The sequence below is a fragment of the Natator depressus genome, chromosome 24, assembly GCF_965152275.1.
Source record: "Natator depressus isolate rNatDep1 chromosome 24, rNatDep2.hap1, whole genome shotgun sequence".
NCBI classification, from domain to species: Eukaryota; Metazoa; Chordata; order Testudines; family Cheloniidae; genus Natator; species Natator depressus.
In genome coordinates this window covers 17,323,711-17,345,970 of record NC_134257.1, presented here as the reverse complement: position 1 = coordinate 17,345,970, position 22,260 = coordinate 17,323,711, and positions in this window count along the sequence as shown.

Sequence of the window (22,260 nt, the reverse complement as noted above, 5' to 3'; positions counted from 1 at the left end):
TGCGGGGGCAGGGGGGAAGGGCGTGGGAGAAAATGTAGAATCAAATGAAGTAAAAATCTTAAATGAATCCACATGTTCCATAGAATCTCTCTGGATAGTAATTCCATGCTCTAATAAGAATATAACAGTAGGGATCTATTATCGACCACCTGACCAGGACAGTGATAGTGGTGATGAAATGCTAAGGGAGATTAGGGAGGCTACCAAAACAAAGAACTCAAGAATAGTGGGGGATTTCAATGATCCCCATATTGACTGGGTACATGTCACCTCAGGACGAAATGCAGAGACAAAATTTCTCGATACTTTAAATGACTGCTTCTTGGAGCAGCTGGTACAGGAACCCACCAGGGGAGAGGCAACTTTCGATTTAGTCCTGAGTGGAGCGCAGGATCTGGGCCAAGAGGGAACTATAACAGGACCGCTTGGAAATAGTGACCATAATACAATACCATTTAACATTCCTCTGGTGGGAAGAACACGTCAACAGCCCAACACTATGGCATTTAATTTCAGAAAAGGGAACTATTCAAAAATGAGGGGGTTAGTTAAACAGAAATTAAAAGGTACAGTGAATAGAGTGAAATCCCTGCAAGCTGCATGGACACTTTTCAAAGACACCATAATAGAGGCCCAACTTAAATGTAAACCCAAATTAAAAAACACAGGAAAAGAACTAAAAAAGAGCCACTGTGGCTTAACAACCATGTAGAAGAAGCAGTGAGAGATAAAAAGGCATCTTTTAAAAAGTGGAAGTCAAATCCTAGTGAGGTAAATAGAAAGGAGCATAAACTCTGCCAAATTAAGTGTAAAAATGTAATAAGAAAAGCCAAAAAGGAGTTTGAAGAACAGCTAGCCAAAACCTCAAAAGGTAATAACAAAATGTTTTTTAAGTACATCAGAAGCCGGAAGCCTGCTAAACAACCAGTGGGGCCCCTGGACGACTGAGATACAAAAGGAGCACTTGAAGACAATAAAATCATTGCAGAGAAACTAAATGAATTCTTTGCTTCAGTCTTCACGGCTGAGGATGTTAGGAAGATTCTCAAACCTGAGCCATCTTTTGTAGGTGACAAATCTGAGGAATTGTCACAGACTGAAGTGTCACTAGAGGAGGTTTTGGAATTAATTGATAAACTTAACAGTAACAGGTCACCAGGACCAGATGGCGTTCACCCAAGAGTTCTGAAAGAACTCCAATGTCAAATTGCGGAACTATTAACTAGGGTTTGTAACCTGTCCTTTAAATCAGCTTCTGTACCCAATGACTGGAAGATAGCTAATGTAATGCCACTATTTAAGAAGAGCTCTAGAGGTGATCCCAGCAATTACACACCGGTAAGTCTATCGTCAGTACCGGGCAAATTAGTTGAAACAATAGTAAAAAATAAAAGTGTCCAGACACATAGAAGAACATAATTGATCTGGAGAAAGGGGTAAACAATGAGGTGGCAAAGATTGCAGATGATACTAAACTGCTCAAGATAGTTAAGACCAAAGCAGACTGTGAAGAACTTCAAAAAGATCTCACCAAACTAAGTGATTGGGCAAAAAAATGGCAAATGAAATTTAATGTGGATAAATGTAAAGTAATGCATTTTGGAAAAAATAACCCCAACTATACATAGAATATGATGGGGGCTAATTTAGCTACAACTAATCAGGAAAAAGATCTTGGAGTCATTGTGGATAGTTCTCTGAAGACGTCCATGCAGTGTGCAGCGGCAGTCAAAAAAGCAAACAAATCCTTAAAAAAGGGATAGAGAATAAGATGGAGAATATCTTCAATAGCGCATACAGATGTGGTCTCCTCATCTCAAAAAAGATATACTGGCATTAGAAAAGGTTCAGAGAAGGGCAACTAAAATAATTAGGGGTTTGGAACGGGTCCCCTATGAGGAGAGATTAAAGACGCTAGGACTTTTCAGCTTGGAAAAGAGGAGGATATTATAGAAGTCTATAAAATCATGAGTGGATTAGAGAAAGTGAATAAGGAGAAGTTATTTACTTGTTCCCGTAATATAAGAACTAGGGGCCACCAAATGAAATTAATGGGCAGCAGATTTAAAACAAATAAAAGGAAGTTGTTCTTCACACAGCACACAGTCAACCTGTGGAACTCCTTGCCTGAGGAGGTTGTGAAGGCTAGGACTATAAGAGGGTTTAAAAGAGAACTGGATAAATTCATGGAGGTTAAGTCCTCTAATGGCTATTAGCCAGGATGGGTAAGGAATGGTGTCCCTAGCCTCTGTTTGTCAGAGGGTGGAGATGGATGGCCGGGGAGAGATCACTTGATCACTGCCTGTTAGGTTCACTCCCTCTGGGGAACCTGGCATTGGCCACTGTTGGTAGATGGGATACTGGGCTGGATGGACCTTTGGTCTGACTCAGGATGGCCGTTCTTATGTTCTTATGATTACAGACCCCATCCACACCATAAAGGCTATGTTCAGAAACTCTAGGGACAGCATATAGCCATATTACACCGGGAGGTAAATCAACTCTGACCTTTCCTCATTGACAAAGGCCTTTGGTCTCTTTAACAAACAAGGCGTTGGGTTTGGGCAATCAGGCTTGTAACGTCATAGACGACTCACGGTATCAATGGAGCTGCTGAACCTCCCCAGCCTGAAAGTGGATTTCATAATCGGAAGAAACAAACAGAAACCAACATTAAGCTCCAACTCATGGCTGCCTTTACCCCCATCTCCACCCTTCACCGAAAGGGAAGCTGTGCTTTGCCGGTAGAAGCTGTGCTGGTAAAAGTGAAAGTGCTACTAGGATTAATACTTTATATTAGAAAGATGATTTTCTCTGTGATATATTAACATAAATGTCTCCTTTTTCTCTCTACCCAATGGTGAATTGTTCTGTGACGATCTCTTGGCATTCCCTGTAGCTGAGCTTGAATTGTCTGAGGCCCCATCTATCCTGAAGACTCACATTGATATAGCTACGTCTCTCATGAGCGTGAAAAATCCACACCCCTGAACGTAGCAGCTATCCCAACCTAATCCTCAGTGTAGACAGTGCTAGCTAGGCGGAAGAATTGTACACTCAACCTAGGTCCTGCTCCATGGGAATGTGGATTACCTACAGCGACAGGAGAACCCCTCCCGTCACGGTGGCGAGTGTTTACACTGAAGTGCTTCAGTGTGCAAATTTAGCGCTGCACGGTGTCGCTGTAGCGTTTTAAGTGTAGACAGATGCTGAGTAACAGCAGTGGGGGGAGGAGGCTGAAGGGTTTTCATCACGTATTAAGAAAACTGTCGAGATGTTATTGTGCTCAGATATCTCAAAAGCAGCTTTTGTTCCAAATTTCAGACTTGATGTGTACATGTGTGGTTAAAAGTGGTTTGTGTGCAGAAGACAGAGAGAGGCTCTCACTGACTGACAACAGTTTACTCTGCCATGTCCTTCCACATTTAGGCCAACAAGTGCAGCAGTGGTCAGTGATTCAGGAGGTCTCATTCTTTGCGGGCTCAAGCATTTTGAAACATTATTAAAATAAATGAAAACTAAAACAAAAAAGTTCTGAGTTGTGTCATTTGGTTCCCAAGATCCATTTTTGGAAATAGAGTTGAAATATAATTTTTCATTGAAAAATCCCAAAAAGATTCTATAATTTTTCAAGCAGCTCCAGTAAAGAAGAAAGAAGCGGGGGGGGAGGGGCAAGTAAATGAAAAAATGTCAAACTTTTTCATTTTTGATTCTATCAAACAATGAATTTGTTCTCTGGAAAAAAAATGACAATTTTATTACAAATATTCCTTTGAAAAAATTGAACCAGCTCTAATTCTTATCTTGAAAAGTCAGACTCAAGAAAGGGAGTTCCCAAATTCCAGATTCTGGGGGTCAATCTGAGTACCGAGAAGGAACTGTAGAGGGGATGTCTTCTATCCCACAGCTGTCTCGGGCCATGTCTGAAACACAGACTTCTGCTGGCACAGCTCTATAGAATGGGGTGTGAGGAGGTTTGATTCCTGACTGACACGGCTGTGCTGGCAAAAGCCTCTCCCTACTGTAGCTGCAGTTGTAATCAGCACAACTGTGCTTTTGCTGGTATTGCTGGGCCTGGTCGACACTATAAAGTTCTTCCAGCACAGCTATATCAACTAGCTGTGTGCAAAAATCACCCCTCTTGGGCAACACAGATATTTTCCTGGAGAATCCCCAGTATAGACGTAACAAAACCAAGAGAAGGGTGAGTCTATCAGCATACCGAACATCCATCAGGGAGGTGGAGTGCCTATATTGGCGGAAAAAGACCGTCTGTTGGCATGCACAGAATGTTCCGCAGGGGCAATGCAGTGTAATGCAGACATGACCTTACACCTTGATCATCACTACAAAAGTTTTTTTTTTCTCTCTTCCTGGTAATAGCTCACCTTACCTGATCACTCTCGTTACAGTGTGTATGGTAACACCCATTGTTTCATGTTCTCTGTGTATATAAAATCTACCCACTGTATTTTCCACTGTAGGCATTTGATGAAGTGAGCTGTAGCTCACGAAAGCTTATGCTCTAATAAATTTGTTAGTCTCTAAGGTGCCACAAGTCCTCCTGTTCTTTTTATAAAACAAGTTTGGAATTTTGTTATTTGATTCCCCAGGGTCCAATTTCCGAAAAAAGTGGAAATGCTATTTTTCTTTGAAATTTACACATTTATAATTTTTCAAAGAGCTCCAGAAAAGAAGAAAAAAAGGGGGGAAAGTAAATAAAAAAATGCAAAAAAAATTCATTTCTGATTTTCTTATAAGTATTAATCAATTTTCTGGAAAAAGCTTGAGAATTTTTTTTTTCAACAAAAATTCATGAGGAAAATTTTTGACCAGCTCTAATTCTTATCTTGGTTGGTCAGAGTCAAGAAAGGAAGCTCCCATATTCAGATTCAGAGGTTAATCTCACCCCTGTGAAGCAAGGATGGGGGGCTGCTTCCCTTCGCAGAGCTGTCTGGGGCCATGTCTAAAATACAGACTTCTGCTGGCATGGCTCCATCTGTGTGGGGTGTGAAAAAGTTTATGTCAGCATATGCAGCATCTACTCAAGGGCCTCTGCAGGCATAGGCTCTGTAGTGTAGACATGGCCTCATTTCCCTTTCCAGGAGAATATGCCATACCAGCAAAAGCACACGCGTGTACTGGTAGAACTGTAGTGGCAAAGCGCTCCTAGCGTAGAGCTTGCTGGTAACGCTATTGCCATTGTGAGGAATCAACAACCTTGAAATGATATTGGAGAAGGCGTTTCTTGATCCTGCTCTATTTCCTTACAGGTGTTTACAAAACCTCCCCCTGTAGGTTTTCCTCGGGTGAGTACTCAAAATTACTTTGCTTTCCACCTGTTTTATATAATCATTACAGAGGACATGCTTCCATGCTAATGACTGGTTCTGCTCGATAATGGTCCAAAGCAATGTGCAGACTGACACATGTTCATTTTCATCACCTGAATCAGGTGCCACCAACACAAGGTTGATTTTCCTTTTGGGTGGTTCAGGTTCTGTAGTTTCCACATTGGAGTGTTGTCAGAAGTCTGAAAAGAGCAACATGTTCCACACCTTGTCCCTCTCAGATTTTGGAAGGCACTTCAGATTCTTAAGCCTTGGGTTGAGTGCTGTAGCTATCTTTAGAAATCTCACATTGGTACCTTCTTTGCATTTTGTCAAATCTGCAGCGAAAGTGTTCTTGAAATGAACAACATGTGCTGGGTCATCATCCGAGACTGCTATAACGTGAAATACATGTGGCAGAATGCGGGTAAAACACAGAGCAGGAGACATACAATCTCGCACAAGGAGTTCAGTCAGAAATTCAATTAGCGCATTTTCTTTTTTTTTTTTTTTGAAGAAGTGTCACGAGCATGGCAGCATATCCTCTGGAATGGTGGCCAAAGCATGAAGGGCCATAGGGTAGGAATAAATGAAGGGCCATAAAGGGTAGGAATAAATGGTCAATTTTCAGTAAAGAGTAGTATCCTGCAGGGATCTGTACTTGGACCAGTACTACTCACCATATTCATAAACAATCTGGAAAAAGGGATAAACAGTGAGGTGGCAAAATTTGTAGATGATAAATATCTTGAGTAGTTTTGTAAGTCCAAAGCAGACTGCGAAGAGTTACAAAGGGATCTCACAAAAACTGGGTGACTGGGCAACAAAATGGCAGATGAACTTCATTGTTGATAAATGCAAAGTAATGCACATGGGAAAACAAAATCCCAACTGTAATATAAAATGATAGGATCTAAATTAGCTGTTGCCACTCAAGAAAGATTTTTTTTTCCAATGAAAATTATGAAACCTTGAAATGATATTGGAGAAGGAGTTTCTTGATCCTGCTCTATTTCCTTACAGGTGTTTCCACATCCAGCTGGAGGAGGTTTTGTTCTGGTGAGTACTCAAAATTACTTTGCTGTCCACCTGTTTTATATAATCATTACAGAGGACATGCTTCCATGCTAATGACTGGTTCTGCTCGATAATGGTCCAAAGCAATGTGCAGACTGACACATGTTCATTTTCATCACCTGAATCAGGTGCCACCAACAGAAGGTTGATTATCCTTTTGGGTGGTTCGGATTCTGTAGTTTCCACATTGGAGTGTTGTCAGAAGTCTTAAAAGAGCAACATGTTCCACACCTTGTCCCTCTCAGATTTTGGAAGGCACTTCAGATTCTTAAGCCTTGGGTTGAGTGCTGTAGCTATCTTTAGAAATCTCACATTGGTACCTTCTTTGTATTTTGTCAAATCTGCAGCGAAAGTGTTCTTGAAATGAACAACATGTGCTGGGTCATCATCCGAGACTGCTATAACATGAAATATATGTGGCAGAATGCGGATAAAACACAGAGCAGGAGACATACAATCTCACACAAGGAGTTCAGTCAGAAATTCAATAAGCGCATTTTTTTTTTGAAGAAGTGTTACGAGCATTGAAACATATCCTCTGGAATGGTGGCCAAAGCATGAAGGGCCATACAAATGGTTAGCATATCTGGCACGTAAATACCTTGCAATGCCGGCTACAAAAGTGCCATGCGAATGCCTCTTCTTATTTACAATGTCACCTGAAAGTGAGAAGCGGGCAGCATTATCTCCTGTAAATGAAAACAAACTTCTTTATCTTCGAAATTGGCTGAACAAGAAGTAGGATTGAGTGGAATTGTAGGCTCTAAAGTTTTACATGGTTTTGTTTTTGAGTGCAGTTATTTTAAAATAAAATCTACCTTTGAAAGTTTCACTTTCACATGAAAGAGATTGCATGACAGTACTTGTATGAGGTGAATTTAAAAATACTATTTCTTTAGATTGGAAGGACAGAACAGGTCGGACTGGTGGGGGAGTGGCACTAGAGGTGAAAAAACCCAGAGTCAAACGAAATAAAAATCTTAAACGAACCAAACTGGACCATAGAATCTCTATGGATAGTAATTCCATAGACAACCCACCACCTGACCAGGATGGTGATAGTGACTGTGAAATGCTGAGAGAGATTAGAGAGGCTATAAAACAAAACAAAACAAAAAACAACCCAATAATGATGGGGGATTTCAACAATCCCCATATTGACTGGGTACATGTCATCTTAGGACGGGATGCAGATATCAAGTTTCTTGACACCTTAAATGACTGCTTCTTGGAGAAGCTAGTCCTGGAACCCCCAAGAGGAGAGGCAATCTTTGATTTTGTACGAAGTGGATCACAGGATCTGGTCCAAGAAGGGAATATAGCTGGATTGCTTGGTAATCGTGAGCATAATATAATTAAATGTAACATCCCTCGGGTGGGAGAAAAACCACAGCAGCCCACCATAGCTGCATTTAATTTCAGAAAGGGGAACAACACAAAAATGAGGAAGTTAATTAAACAGAAATTAAAAGGTACAGTGCCAAATGTGAAATCCCCCCAAGCTGCATGGAAACTTTGTAAAGACACCATAATGGAAGCTCAACTTAAATGTATCCCCCAAATTAAAAAACATAATTAGAGAACCCTAAAAGTGCCACCATGGCTAAACAAAGTCAAAGAAGCACTGAGAGGCAAAAGGCATCCTTTAAAAAGTGGAAGTTAAATCCTACTGAGGAAAATAGAAAGGAGAATAAACTCCAGCAAGTGAAGTGTAAAAATACAATTCGGAAGGTCAAAAAAGAATTTGAAGAACAACTAGCAAAAGACTCAAAAAGTAATAGCAAAATGTTTGTAAGTAGATCAGAAGCAGGAAACCTGCTAAACAACCAGTGGTGCCACTGGACGATTGAGATGCTGACGGAGCACTCAAGGACGATAAAGCCATTGCGGAGAAACTAAATAATTTCTTTGCGTCGGTCTTCATGGCTGAGGATGTGAGGGAGATTCCCAAACCAGAGCCATTCTTTTTCACTAGTGTACTGGTAGAACTGTACTGGCAAAGCGTTCCTAGCGTAGAACTGGCTGGTAACGCTTTTGCTATTGTGAGGAATCAACTTCATTGAAATGATATTGGAGAAGGGCGTTTCTTGATCCTACTCTCACTATTTCCTTCCAGGAGTTCATGAATCAAGCTCCACGTTTTGTTGGGGTGAGTACTCAAAATGATTTTGCTGTCCAGCCCTTTTATATTATCTCATTACTTCTTAGCAAGCCTGAACCTTGAGCCCAGTGTTCAGCTGGAATAGCCTAGACACGCATGGAAAGAGTGAGGCAAAACACAAAGCTATGGGTTTCCAAGTCCCACAGGAGTGTCTAAGAGTTAATCCAGGTGTTCTTTGTGGTTTCAATTCTCCTATTATACAAGTAGGCAATTTATTGCATTTCTGTGGTCTCTCTTCATTATGACCGGGTCCCAGATGGAGTCATAGATATTGTGAGCTGTGATTCACTGGAAATCCTGTGAAGCTGCCTACCTGAGACTGGGATAATAGTATCCCCCTAGGCAATCACATACATGACCTCATCTATACAAGGGAGCAGATTCCCAGACAATGTAAATTGGTGTTGCCTCAATAAAATATGTGGGGCCAGATCAACAACTGGTGTCACTCATCTATAGTTCAATGAAAGTTAGTGGGGCCAATGCCCAACTGATGGAAATCTGTCTTAGCTGCAATAAAGTCAGTGGGGCCAAATCCCCAGCTGGTGTAAATTATCCAAAACTCCAGGGGATGCTATGGGTCAAATTCCAAATGGGTGTAAATCCACATCTCTGTATTGGAGATACGCCAGAGTAAACGGATGTAGCTCCACTGGAGTCAGAGCAGTGGTTCGCAGCATCAGTGGTGCGGTGCCTGTGAGCACTGCAAATTCACTTTGCTTTATGAGTCTGCTACATTACCCTGATAATTTTGACAGAGGCCAAGTTAAGTGATGGAAGCCCATTCCCTTAACGGGTAGGGTGAGCAATTCTCCTATGGCAGAGATCCCTGGCAGTCCTAGTGTCTCTCATGATGGGAAATCAGACCTATAAAATGGTTCCCATTGTGACGGGATCCCCGGGGTGCAGCCTGGGTCTGTGGGACCGCTGTGCCCCCTTAACTCCCTCTAGCCTGGGCTGTCTCTCCCAATGCCTTGTTAGTGACCAGCAGCAAACCCCTTCAGGTGCTGTTATCACTCAGCACAACCGCATGTGGAGCCCTACACCCAGGTAGGTTGCAGGAACGCTCCCAGAGCCACTCATGAATCACACAGAGAAAGACACCAGAGCCAAATCCCCCCAGCTCCCAGCACTGTACCTCAGGAATATACCAATATATCAAGATGAGCAGTGCAAATTTATTAATTGGTTCACCACTTCATCAATGGAAAGGGGATATACACCAGGCTTTGCAAAGCTGAGCAGGTTTGCCACACACTTTGTACAAACTCACTGGTAAAGATAAACAGTTAAACAATTTTTTTACTACAAAAGATAGATTTTAAGTGACATTAAGTGATAGGCAAAAAGTCAGAGTTAGTTACCAAAATAAAATAAAATATAAGCATGCAGTCTAAGCTCTCAACCCTATTAGACTGCCCAACATCTAGATTAAGCAGTTTTTCTCACCCCACTGGAGATTGCAGCCCTTCATGTACAGATTTCACCCTTGAAACCTGGGCCAATCTCCTCTGCTGGAGTCTTCAGTGAGTGTCTTTGTTGCTTGCAGCATAGGTGGGGGCAGGAGAAAGCCAAGCATGGGGCCCCTGTGTCATGAGTCCCCAGCCAAGGTTGAGCAATTCCCTTGGTGTGGCCTCATGCAGGTGAGTCATTGCACTGTAGCTCCCTTGCTGGACAATGGCTAGTGATGTCTGTTCAACAGCACCCACCCCGGTGTTGGTTACCTCCCTTGTCATTGTCTCTGTGTAGCTAGTATCTGGGCGTCTCCCAAACCCACAGCATATTTTAGTGAAAACCATACAACACAATTCTTATAATTTCATATGCATTGGTGCTACACATGTTTAGCTAGAACAATGTCTTTCAGCAGATCATAACCTTTCCCCTGATACCTTACCGGGCATGCTTTATATGCAAGATCACAGTTATCTAAAAATGAGGAATATGGGGGTTACAGGATGCTCCCCCAAGGTATAGAGTGTCACACCCATGTTTCAAAATCTGGAGTTTCAGGTGTTGCTTGATAACCTGGTGGGACGGTCAAGATCAATCTATAGCTGCCATTCTCCTCTTCTCCGTCCATTGCCCAAAGGTAAGCAGCGCTGGGCCAGTACAAATGCTGGTGGTAACAATGAAAGTAATGGTAGGAGTAACATACTCGCTATTATAATGACGATTCTCTCTCAGAAATAGGATTGGATATGTCTGCGCTTTCCTCTTTGCCCAAAGGTGAACTTTTAGCATTCCCTGTAGCTGAGTTTGGATTGTTTGAGTGAGCAGAAAGGAGGATAAAAGGTTCTCCTCACTTATTAAGAAAATTCTTTACATCTATTCTTGTGGTTAGATAGATTAAAAGCCACTTTTGTCCAAATCTCAGATTCGGTGTGTACAGATTTGGTTCTAAGAAGTTTGTGTGCCAGAGAAATAGAGAGGCCCTCACTGACTGACGTTAGCTTACTATGCCGTTTCCCTTACACATTTAGGCCAACAGGAGGAAAAGTTGTCACTCATTTAGGGGGTCTCACAGTTGAGGGTTTCAAGTACAAATGCCTGGGGCTCGATTTCAAAAGGTGCTAAACACCCTGGGCTACACCAGAAGTCAGTAGCAGCTCTGGGACAGCAACAAAGTTTGCCATGACACAAGCACCTCAGCTGCTTCTGCCAGGGATAGGAGCTAACCACCCTCATTCCAATGTCACAGGAAGTCAATGGAAAAAAATAACTTTCTTGTTTTTTTCTCTCTAAAGGGTTTAATGGGGAAATGATCTGTGGTGAGTATCTCAAGTTCTCTCTCGTTGAGAATCTCTTGCATTATCTTGGCAGCTCTCATAATGGGAATGGAGACTGGAGCCATTTGAGTTAAAGGAGGCACCCTCAGTATATTTCATGGTACAACCTCAGTGAAAGGAAAAAAGTGCCCCCCGCTCTTGCTGCTGCCCACCAGCCCTGACACAGAAGGGTCCCCCACCCAGCAGCATCTGCGAATGGCATAAAACTGTTTGTTTCAGCTGCTGCCTTTAGTCCATGCCAAGGAGTAACAACTAGCGAGCAGAAACAAAGCTTTACCTTTTCATTTATGAGGTATTATTTTCCTGCTTGTCTGGTAGTTAGAGAGAGGATGGGGGAGTGACAGGCTCCAATTTATGTTAACAGAGAACACCACTAGCACAATTCATAGCTTCACACATTTTAAGGCCAGAAGGGACCATTCTATTCAGCTAGTCTGACCTTCTGCATAACACAGTAAAGGGAATTTCATCCAGTCATTCCTGCAACTAGCCCATGATTTCTAGGTGAGCTAGGGCACACCCAAAAGAAAGATATCCTGGCAAAATCCTCACCAGCGCCTACATGTGTTAAGACTGTAAGTTGCATTTTCAAAAGTGAGGAAGACTTCGGTACTTCATATCCCCAGACTTTCACCAGGACTCAGGCTCTTAAGTGCCTGCGTCAATTTTGAATGTGGGATTTGGACTCCTAAATCACCTAGATGCTTATGCAAATTTTATACCAAGACTTGACTGACAGACTTTGAGTGATGGAGATTCCATCTTGTCCCCTGGTAACTTCCCCATTTGATGGCTGTGTTCATTTAAGACTGGTTCATGTAAGAGGGAATGGGTCCAGTTCACCTGTAATTAGTTAGGTTCCTCCCAGTGGGTCCTGATAGAAGGCACCTGGCCTCCATGCAGGGAGCTGTTAAGAATTGCTAGGAGAGAGCCACTTCGCCACCAGGATCATGCACCACAGATCAGGAGCAGGGCAGAGGGCTACTCTCAACATCACTGAGCTGCCCCCTTCAAGCACACAAGACTTCTTCCCCTTTCCTCCTGTCACCCTCTCCATTGAATGCAATGCTGGGAAGTGCAATGCTGGCTCATTGAAACAGCATTCCCATGGCAGACAGAATAAACTCTGTGTGTGTAAATACTGACACACTGGCAGGGATTTGACGAGTGTGTGATAACCAGCACATAAATCCCAGTGGTAGCTCAAATCCCCAAAAGAAAGTTTTAATTTCTAAAATTACCCTTCCCTTTAACAAATCCAAGAGCTCAGTTCCAGCCCTCCCAAGTCTCCCCTGGCCTTCTCCTCCCTCATTTTCCCATCCAGTGCCATTAACAGCAGTTTGTAAAGGGCACTGCTGTACAATGCACAATACTGGAAGTGAAATGCTGGTGGTCGCACACAGCTGTAGGGGAATAGAGGGGGACTAAACTCCTCCAGGGAGTGCGGGAGGGTTCTTGTCTGATTTCCTGTGGGTTACTGGGACCATAATGACCATTTCCCATCTCTCCCCAGGACTAAGAATTAGGAATTACTAACTCAAACGCTGACGAAACCGGATTGGCTGACTTCGATGATGACACCTGCCATTACGCTCCCTGTGCTGCTGCCTCACAACTCTCTCACCAATCAAATGCTGACTGAAAATCATGAATCCTACTGAATGGGCCTCTAGCTGATTCCTGTGACAGTCCTTGATTTTTATGCTTTTTGATGTAACAGGGAGCGGAGGGACACTGAGCTCTGTCCCGCAGCTGCCCTGGGGGATTGCGAGAGCTTTGCAAAAATTAAAATAAATACAAACGCACAAAAAATGTTCAGTAACTGTTGTTTTTTCTACATTTTAGTAAATTAAATTTCTTTTCTGGCTGGGATAGGATTCGCTCCACTGTAAACGCTGACACGACTGTGAGTCAATTCTGAACTCTTTTTAGGCAATGATTACTGTATGGTCGGGGGTGGGGGCGGGGCGGGAGACGAGACACTGTTCTCCAGTATTCCTCTCTCTCCCTCAGTGGTGAAACCAGGGAAGCAGCAGCACTGGGAAAAATGAATAATGGAGTGGCTCACAAATCCAGAAGAGCAGGAGGGAAGAGTATCCGTTAACTGAGCTACAGAACTACACTACCAGGGCTAGAGAACATGTGGCAAGTTTTCCTTTCAGGGTAGATGTTCCAGCACATAATCCTCAAAACTCTAGAGGTGCCTCCTTGCACTCCATAAAATGATCCCTTTCCAGAACAGTTACGCTCTTTTGGCTTGAATGTCGGACAAGAAACCACTCCCATTAAAACCACCCATAAACTGCACCTCAGTCTTGCTTCTTCAAAGGACACAGATTACAGATAAATTCATGAGAAGGTTTAATTTGTTCTTAAATATTTTGGGCGTCAGCCCCTTCCACTGGCTTCTCAGCCTCATCCAGCCCAGCTCCCTACATCCGGACTCTCACCTTCTATCCTTCATGTGAGACACAAAATCTCTTCCCCCAAAAGACACCGGGGTTGGGATTTGCAAAGAATCCTAATTTCCTTCGGTCTGTCTGAAAATCCCAACCTAGGGCAACAGAGCAATATTTTGCAAAGCAGATGGGAGCAGGGCTGCTCTTTTTGGTCATTCCACTAACATGTCGAATGCTGCTGGAAATAAAAGTGGCAACTCTTTCTGAACCCCTCCCCACGTTCTCATGACTCTACTGGATTGTGAGCACAGAAGCAGCCACTTCCAAACAACCTGTTAGGAAGCTGTCAAAGCTCTGATCCAGTGCCCCACCAGACTGCTGTGAGGGGACCCAGACACTGGTTTCCATGTCTTTCAAGCCTCCAGAGTCTGAATAGACATGAGCCCAGACACTGGCTGTGTCTTGGGGTCCTTATGCACACTCCCAGGGGGCTGATCTATCTAGCACCCCCTCCTGAGAGTTGCAGCCAGGGGGTCCAACCACCCAGTTGCTAGATTCAGTGCTGACTCCTCTGACTCCCCTGTAGCTTAATCTCACCCTCTTCCAGAATCCCACTGAAGATAGGAGCCTTCCAGTTTAACTCTCCCAGGGGGCCCATGATGAGGTGAAACACGTAACATGGAGAGAGACACTTTGCATAGGATTCTAAAATACTATTGCACTTTACTTAAGCACAAGAAATACACAGAGAGAACAGCTCATATCTAAACCCACAAACATCCTAAACACATTGCCCCTCACTCTGGCTCACCCTTCCCTTGGGAATCCTTTGGGAACCATCCGACTTCAGGTAGGCAGGGTTCCCCTGCCTCATCAGGCTCCTGCATCACTTCCCCTCGGCTTGAACTGGTGACAACAGCCAAAGACCCCAAATAGATCAACTCCTGCCTTTCTAATCTTCCCATCCCCGTCAGGTGACTCTTGGATCTGTTTCCTTAGGCAATTTCATTGCCAGTGGACCACTCCCCTGACAAACTGATCCCCCAGGTTGGGAGCCAGTCTTTATTTCAATAGGGGACCATCCCAATTTAATGACCCTCTACTGTCAGTGCTGTATCATTACACCTTGGACTTTCAGTCTACCATGGAGACAAGATCACAGAGAAGACCCCCCCCCACACACACACACACATTCAAAATGGAGTTTGCAATCTAATAAAGATACAGATGGACAGTTCATAAGCTCACACAGAATTCATGAACTGCATGGGCAGATTCCCAAATCATCAAGAAGCCATGCCAAAAATGTGCCTACAAAGGCTAGAGTCCACTTTCAAATCTTAAAACAAATGAAGGTGTAACCCATACCTACCCTGTGTGGCTGTGTGCCCTCTAGCAGCAGGACATCATACAGGTGTATTAGTCAGGGACTGACTTTGCGCAAACAAATATAACTCTTTCAGCTCTGGCATGATTTCAGATGTAGCTAGCCAGGGTTCAGTCCCCCCCAGTGGCTCCTTCCCAGGTGAGATTTGTCAGAAGAGATGGTCCATATGAGGATTTGAGCCGCAATGGAACTCTGAAAGTTGGGATGAGCTTTCGCCGTGAGGGCAGCTTTTAGCTCTTGGTGATGGGGGTACTGTTACCACCATTAGTAGACATTGTGGCTCTCGGCTCCCTCTCATGGTTAGTCCACATATAGCAGTTTATGAATCCCCTATTTTAGGATTCTTTAGCTCAGGGTCTCTTAGCTCAAACTCCAGCCACCAGACAGGAGCACAGACCTGCTCTGTGTAAGCGTAGGGCACAATGGGGCAAGAATGGCTCGAACAAACTGGGTAGCAGCAGGCTTCTTCGTGGTTCTGCATGCATACAGAAATGGCAATAATTACATCACCCATTAGGATGCAATAATCATCTGCAGGGCTTAGATCACGTTTGCCAACATGATTTTTGGCTCCAGTAACGCAGCATTAGAGGTTATGTGATATATTTGGCCCTAAATTCCCAGCCATTTTAACGCATATACATGTCAGAAAATATCCAAGTTACAATTCAAACCATTTCCTTTAGATTTTCTGGACAGCAATGAAGACTGTACCCTAAAGGGCTGATTGTCGGTGACACTCCATGGAATTGTGATTTTTATACTTACAAGGTATCTTCACCATAAGCAAGGCATTTTAAAGTGCCCTTTATATAACTTAATAATCAGGCCAACATTTTCCCAAAGTAACTAGCGATTCTGGGGAGCCCAAGCCTTCAAAGAGAGCTGATTTTCACAGGTTGGGTGCTCTGCACAAGGTGTTTTGAGTTGGGCTCCCAAAATCACAAATCACTTCTGAAAATATATTTAAATAACCATAAAACAAATGCTCAAAGGAAAAGCTCCTGGTGCCCCAACTTTCAATCACATAATGATGGCTGCCAAGCAGGACAATCACATAAAGATAATGAATTAACTCACCCATATCAATCAATCGAACAAAGCAGCCCATTAGTCCCTGGCCTGAAAAGTACCTTCAATCTTCCCCACAGCAGTTCCCTAACTGTGTGTCTCGACCCCAGCCATCAGCAGATGGAGTTCCAGCAACCCATTTTGCTCCGCACAGCCTGACCTCACATGTATGACACATGCGAAATCATGAGGTATTGAGAATGCCATATTGCTCTACAATGTGCCATCCTCCACACAGCATGACTCTGCACATACCACACATATGAGGTCATTCAGCATGGAAGATGCCATTTGGTAGAGAAAACTGGCATCCTCTAGGAGGCGTGATGTCGCATGCGCCATACACGTGAGGTCACACTGTGCTGAGGATGCCATTTTGCTCTCCAAAATGGTGTCCTCCATGCTATCTGGGGCCCTGAAAGGAAATAATTCATTAAAATGGGGTCATCCCAGTCAAAAGTGTGGGAACCCATGCCCTAAACTCTGATATAAAGTTTAGGGAAGACAACAACAAACAACCACCTTTTCCTCCCATGTCCTGAGGCCAAAAACTTTCTAGACATGCAGTAGGCTTTGCTCGCTACCAGGTGCGGGTGGAAAATATTTGTTGGTACAGGATTATTCAGTGCTGTAGTGTAAATAATGGGGTGATGGGTGCACTAATCTGAAAATGTAAATGCCTCACTCTTGTTAGATTAGAGGGTGCAGGAGATTGCAAAAGTGATGCCACCTCAGCCAATTATCAATATCAGACCAGAGTATTCCCGGGAACTCGTTAAAAAGAGGCAGAAGAAAGAAATGTACCTAAAAAACCTGATCTAACTGTGCCAGATGTCGACGGCATATGCTGAGGTCAAATGCAGGCTGCAGTCGGGTGGCTTAGAGAGCAGATGTTTCAGCCAGATGTTCAGACCAGAGGCTGCGGCCAGATGTTTGAAGCTGAGACAGAAATCAGACACCGACACCGGGTATCAAGTCCAGATGCCGAAGGCAGGGAAAGGAGGCCAAGTGTTGAGTCCAGCTGTTGAAGACAGAGACAAAACACTTAGGCCCCCCCGTGGACCCCAGGCTACCAGAGGCCAGACATGAAGCCTGGAGGATGGAGGCCTGGTGCCGAGTCCAGTCATGGAGGTGGGTTTCTCTGGTGACCAAAGACCTTCCAATCCCACCACTCCTTGCTGCGGGCAGGGGGCTCAACCCCCCTCAGCCCCCAGGTTCAGAGGGTATTGTGACCCCTCCCCCTGAGAGCAGGGCAATGGGGGTGACACCCACCAACTCTGTCCACGCTGTGTGGCAAGAGGACTAAAGGGAGGAAGCTGGTCCTTTAACCCCCACCCCAAGGCTGGGAGGGGAGCAGTGGGGAGGCAGCTGTTCCCTTGCCCCTCCCCCTGCGACTTCTCCCTCCAGGCTGGAAGAAGCCGAGCTGTTCCAGTGCCCCTCCCCCTGCGACTTCTCCCTCCAGGCTGGAAGAAGCCGAGCTGTTCCAGTGCCCCTCCCCCTGCGACTTCTCCCTCCAGGCTGGAAGAAGCCGAGCTGTTCCAGTGCCCCTCCCCCTGCGACTTCTCCCTCCAGGCTGGAAGAAGCCGAGCTGTTCCAGTGCCCCTCCCCCTGCGACTTCTCCCTCCAGGATGGAAGAAGCCGAGCTGTTCCAGTGCCCCTCCTGGGAGGAGCAGGAGGCCGTTCCATTGTCCCGCCCCCCACCATCTCGCGCTGTCTCCTCCCCACCCCGCAGACTCGCGAACGCCCCCGGTTCTTCCCGCCTTTTCCAAAGCTCCGCCCCCTCCCCGCCCCCCCCGCCGCTGCCTACCGCCGCGCCGGGCTGAGCGGAGGGGGCGGGGCAGAAACGGGGCGCGCGAGCCCCACGGTCGCTGCCTCACGGCGGGGCCCTCGCCCGCCCACCCGGGCTCGGTGTATCCGCGGCACGGGGAATCCCGGGGCGGGTCACGAGGAGCGAGGAAGGGATCTTGAGGGTCTGCGGGGAGAATGAGGGATGGGACGAGGAGAATGAGGGAATGGGGGGGGCTGTGAGGAGGTGTATGGGGCAGGACCTGAGGGGACACGCTTGGGGCGGGGGCTGTGAGGAGGCGTATGGGGCAGGTCCTGAGGGGACACACTAGGGGGCTGTGAGGAGGCTTATGGGGCAGATCCTGTGGGGACACTGGGGGACTGTGAGGAGGCTTATGGGGCAGGACCTGAGGGGACACCCTGGCGGGGGGGGGCTGTGAGGAGGTGTATGGGGCAGGTCCTGAGGGGGGACACTGGTGGGCTGTGAGGGGGCATATGGGGCAGGCCCTGTGAGGATGTATTGGGGAGTTACAGACTGGGCTGTGGGTGGAGCTGGGAACAGGTGTGTTCGTGCCACAGGCTCGGCGCTGAGATGGGGTGACTAGCTGAGAAGGGGCTTGTTTGGCCCATGCCACAGGCACAGTGCTGAGGTGGGGGAGTCGCTGTGAACAGGCATCTTCAGGCCGCGCCGCAGGCACACAGCACTGAGACAGGATTCGGGACTTGAGAACAGCCAATGTTGGGACATGCCACAAACACGGTGCCAGGATACTGAGACGTACAAAAGCTGACTCAGACCCAGTCAGTGCACAGAAATTGCCCCAATTTAACAACATGGATTTCTAAATGAATTTAGTTACATCAGTACAGTTCTCCTATGTGGATCCTCTTAAATCGATTGCAAAGTACTCTATCAATTAGCTTAAGTTTTCAAAAAAAAAAAATCATGAGAATTTCACTAACACCTGCATTAGAGGAGAGTTAAGGTTCCTTAGGAGAGCCCTTTTTCTCTTCCAGAATGAAGAAAGCAGGAAATACAGTTAAGGTGGTGCCTCCACCCCGCACACCCAAATCTCTCTCTTTTAAGTCCTTATGTGACATCCATTATTGTCGAAGCAGAGTACCTCTGTCTGTACTATATCACATAACACCCCCTGGAGGCAGGGAAGTAATATTCTCCTTTCATGTATGGGGAAGTGGGGCACAAATTGGGCCAGATTTTTAAAGGTCTCAGGGCACCTAACTCTCATGGATTTCAATGGGAGTTAGGGGCCTAAATGTCTTTGAAGATGTGGGCCTAAGTGACTTCTACAAGATCACAGAGGAAGACTTTGGTGGATCAAGGTATTTTTACGCTCTCCGATTTTAAGTCGAGAATTGACCATTAGGTCACCTTGTCTGACCTTCTATACAAGGCAAGCTATAGAATTTCACGCTGCTCTGCTGAGCCCAACAACTTGGGTTTGACTAAACCCGGGGTTCTCAAACTTTGTCACAGTGAGCTATGAAAAAAATGGCTGCACCTCCCCCTAGTTTATGAAAACCATATAACAAACTGCCAGCAGCAGCGGAGAAGTAAGGGTGGCGATCCTCCCCCTCCTTGTTAAAGCAGTAACAGCCAGGGAAACTGAGTCCTCTGGGGCTTGTGGGAGAAATGTGGGGTCTGGCCCACCGGGGCCTCTGCATATCACCCTCAGTCCAACGGGCTGGTGGAGAGATTTTATGGGACCCTGAGGATGATGCTGAGGACTTTTATGAATCAGTATCCGCAGGACTGGGAAAAGGACCTGCCCCACCTGTGGTACAGGGAAGTGCCCCAGGAATCCACAGGGTGCTTCCCTTTTGAGCTGCTGTATGGGAGGAGAGTGAGGGGACCCCTGGACCTGGAGTAGGGATGACTGGGAGGAGAAGGGGGAAAAACCCTGGTGGATCTCTTCCCTGAGATGGGAGCCAATCCTCCCATCAGGTGTCCCCTGTTCAGAGTCACTGGGAAAACAGCCCAGAACCTGGAGAGAGAGGTCAAGGACATGCTGGCTTCAGAGGTGACCCAGCTGTTCAACAGCCCATGAGCCTCACCCGTGGGGCTGGTCCCCAAGAAAGACGGGTCGATCCGATTCTGGGTGGACTATCGGAAGCTTAATGCCATCACCATGTCCGATGCCTACTCCATGCCTAGGCCTGGTGAGATACTAGACAAGCTGTGGGGGGCTCATTACTCATTACTATGGATATCACCAAAGGCACCTGGCAGGTGCCTTTGGACCCAGGTGCCAGGTTGAAATCTGCTTTCACCGCTTTGGGGCTCTTTGAGTTCTTGGTCCAGCCTTTTGACCTCAGGGGTCGGCCACCTCCCAGCACCGGGTGGTTCCGTTACTGAGGGGGATGGAGAACTTGGCCTTGGCTTCCATTGGTGACATCTATGTCTTTAGCCAGACCTGGGAGGAAGACGTGTCCCAGGTGAAGAGGGTGCTGGGCTGCCTCAAGGAGGCAGGACTGCGGGTAAAAGCTGGAAAGTGTAAGGTGGGGATGGCAGAGGTGTTGTAGCTGGGCCACAAGGTGGGGGAGCCTTCCCCAGGAAAAAGGGGGGTTAGTGCTTGGGGGGATATTTTGGGGGAAGACGTCTCCAAGTGGTCTCTTTCCCTGTTCTTTGTTTAAAACGCTTGGTGGTGGCAGCATAGGGTTCGAGGACAAGGCAAAGTTTGTACCTTGGGGAAGTTTTGAACCAAAGCTGGTAAGAATAAGCTTAGGGGGTCTTTCATGCAGGTCCCCACATCTGTACCCTAGAGTTCAGAGTGGGGAAGGAACCCTGAGAGGCCTGGTGTAACTCCCACCAAACAATGGGAGAAATGTTGGGGCATCCATGGGAACGTTGGTGGGTTCTAACTTCCCCAGGTCACCGGCTAAAGTGACCCCGCTCAGTTCGGTCTCAAAGGGGAGAGAGATGTGATGAAGTGGGGATGTTCTTAATGTTTTCTCTGAATACTGTGTGGGTGCCTCAGTTTCCTCCTTGCAGTTGTTAAGTATCTAGGTGGTGGGATAAGGGGGTGTGATTGTTGCAGAGCCCAAGAGGGCCAGTGTGATGGTGTCTGCACAGAGAATGGCCGACACCCTGTCTCCTGGAAACTGATGGCCTGGGCCCCTCCCCTGCAAGGTGCCAACTGAAGGTGTTGGAGAACAAAGAGATCAGGTGGCCTCCTTGCCCAGGAAAGAGACAAAGGCCAGAGGAGGGGCTGGAGGGGGTTTCAGTTTAGAGCTGGCTGGGGAAACAGAGGGAGGCCCAGAACCAGGGTCTGGGCTCCCCACCGCGCAAGAGGGACCTGACTGAGGGGTCCTCTTCTCTGTACCTACAAGCTCTGTTTTAAACTGTGTTCCTGTTGTCTAATAAATCTGTTTTACTGGCTGGCTGAGAGTCATGGTGAATCGCAGGAAGTGTGTGTGGGGGGGTGCAGGGCCCTGACTCCCCCATACTCCATGACACCAACCACCCCAATGACCCCTCATTGAGAAACAGATCCCCCAGCCACCCCACCCCAATCACCCCTCACTGAGACACAGAACCCCCAGCCACCCCACCCCAATCACCCCTCACTGAGACACAGAACCCCCAGCCACCAGCCACCCCAATCACCCCTCACTCAGACACAGACCAACCAGCCACCCCACCCCAATCACCCCCCCCGAGACAAAGACCCCCCAGTCACCCTAGCGCAATCACCCCTCACTGAGACACAGACCCCCCCAGCCACCACCCACCCCAATCACCCCTCACTGACAAACAGACCGCCCAGCAACCCCCACCCCAATCACCCCTCAATGAGACACAGACCCCCCCAGCCACCTCTCCACCCCAATCACCCCTCACGGAGACACAGACGCCCCCCAGCCACCAGCCACCCCAATCACCCCTTAGACAGAGACCCCCCCAGCCACCACCCACCCCAACCACCCCTCACTGAGACACAGACCCTCCCAGCCACCACCCACCCCAACCACCCCTCAGTGAGACACAGACCCCCCAAACACCACCCACCACCACTAGGGAACAGGTGGGGCCCTGGAGCCGTTCCTCTCTTCACAGGGAAGGGGAATGTTCTCACCCATTTTCATTGCGACCCCATGTCCCCGGCAGTCTTCATTGATTTGCCAATGGAGGGTAACTTCACAGCAGTGAAATTCTGCACCTCGTCTCCATTCAGCAGGATCCTCTTCTCTCCTGTGTAGTTTTCCCCATCGAAGAAGACCACCGCTCCCTTAGTAACTT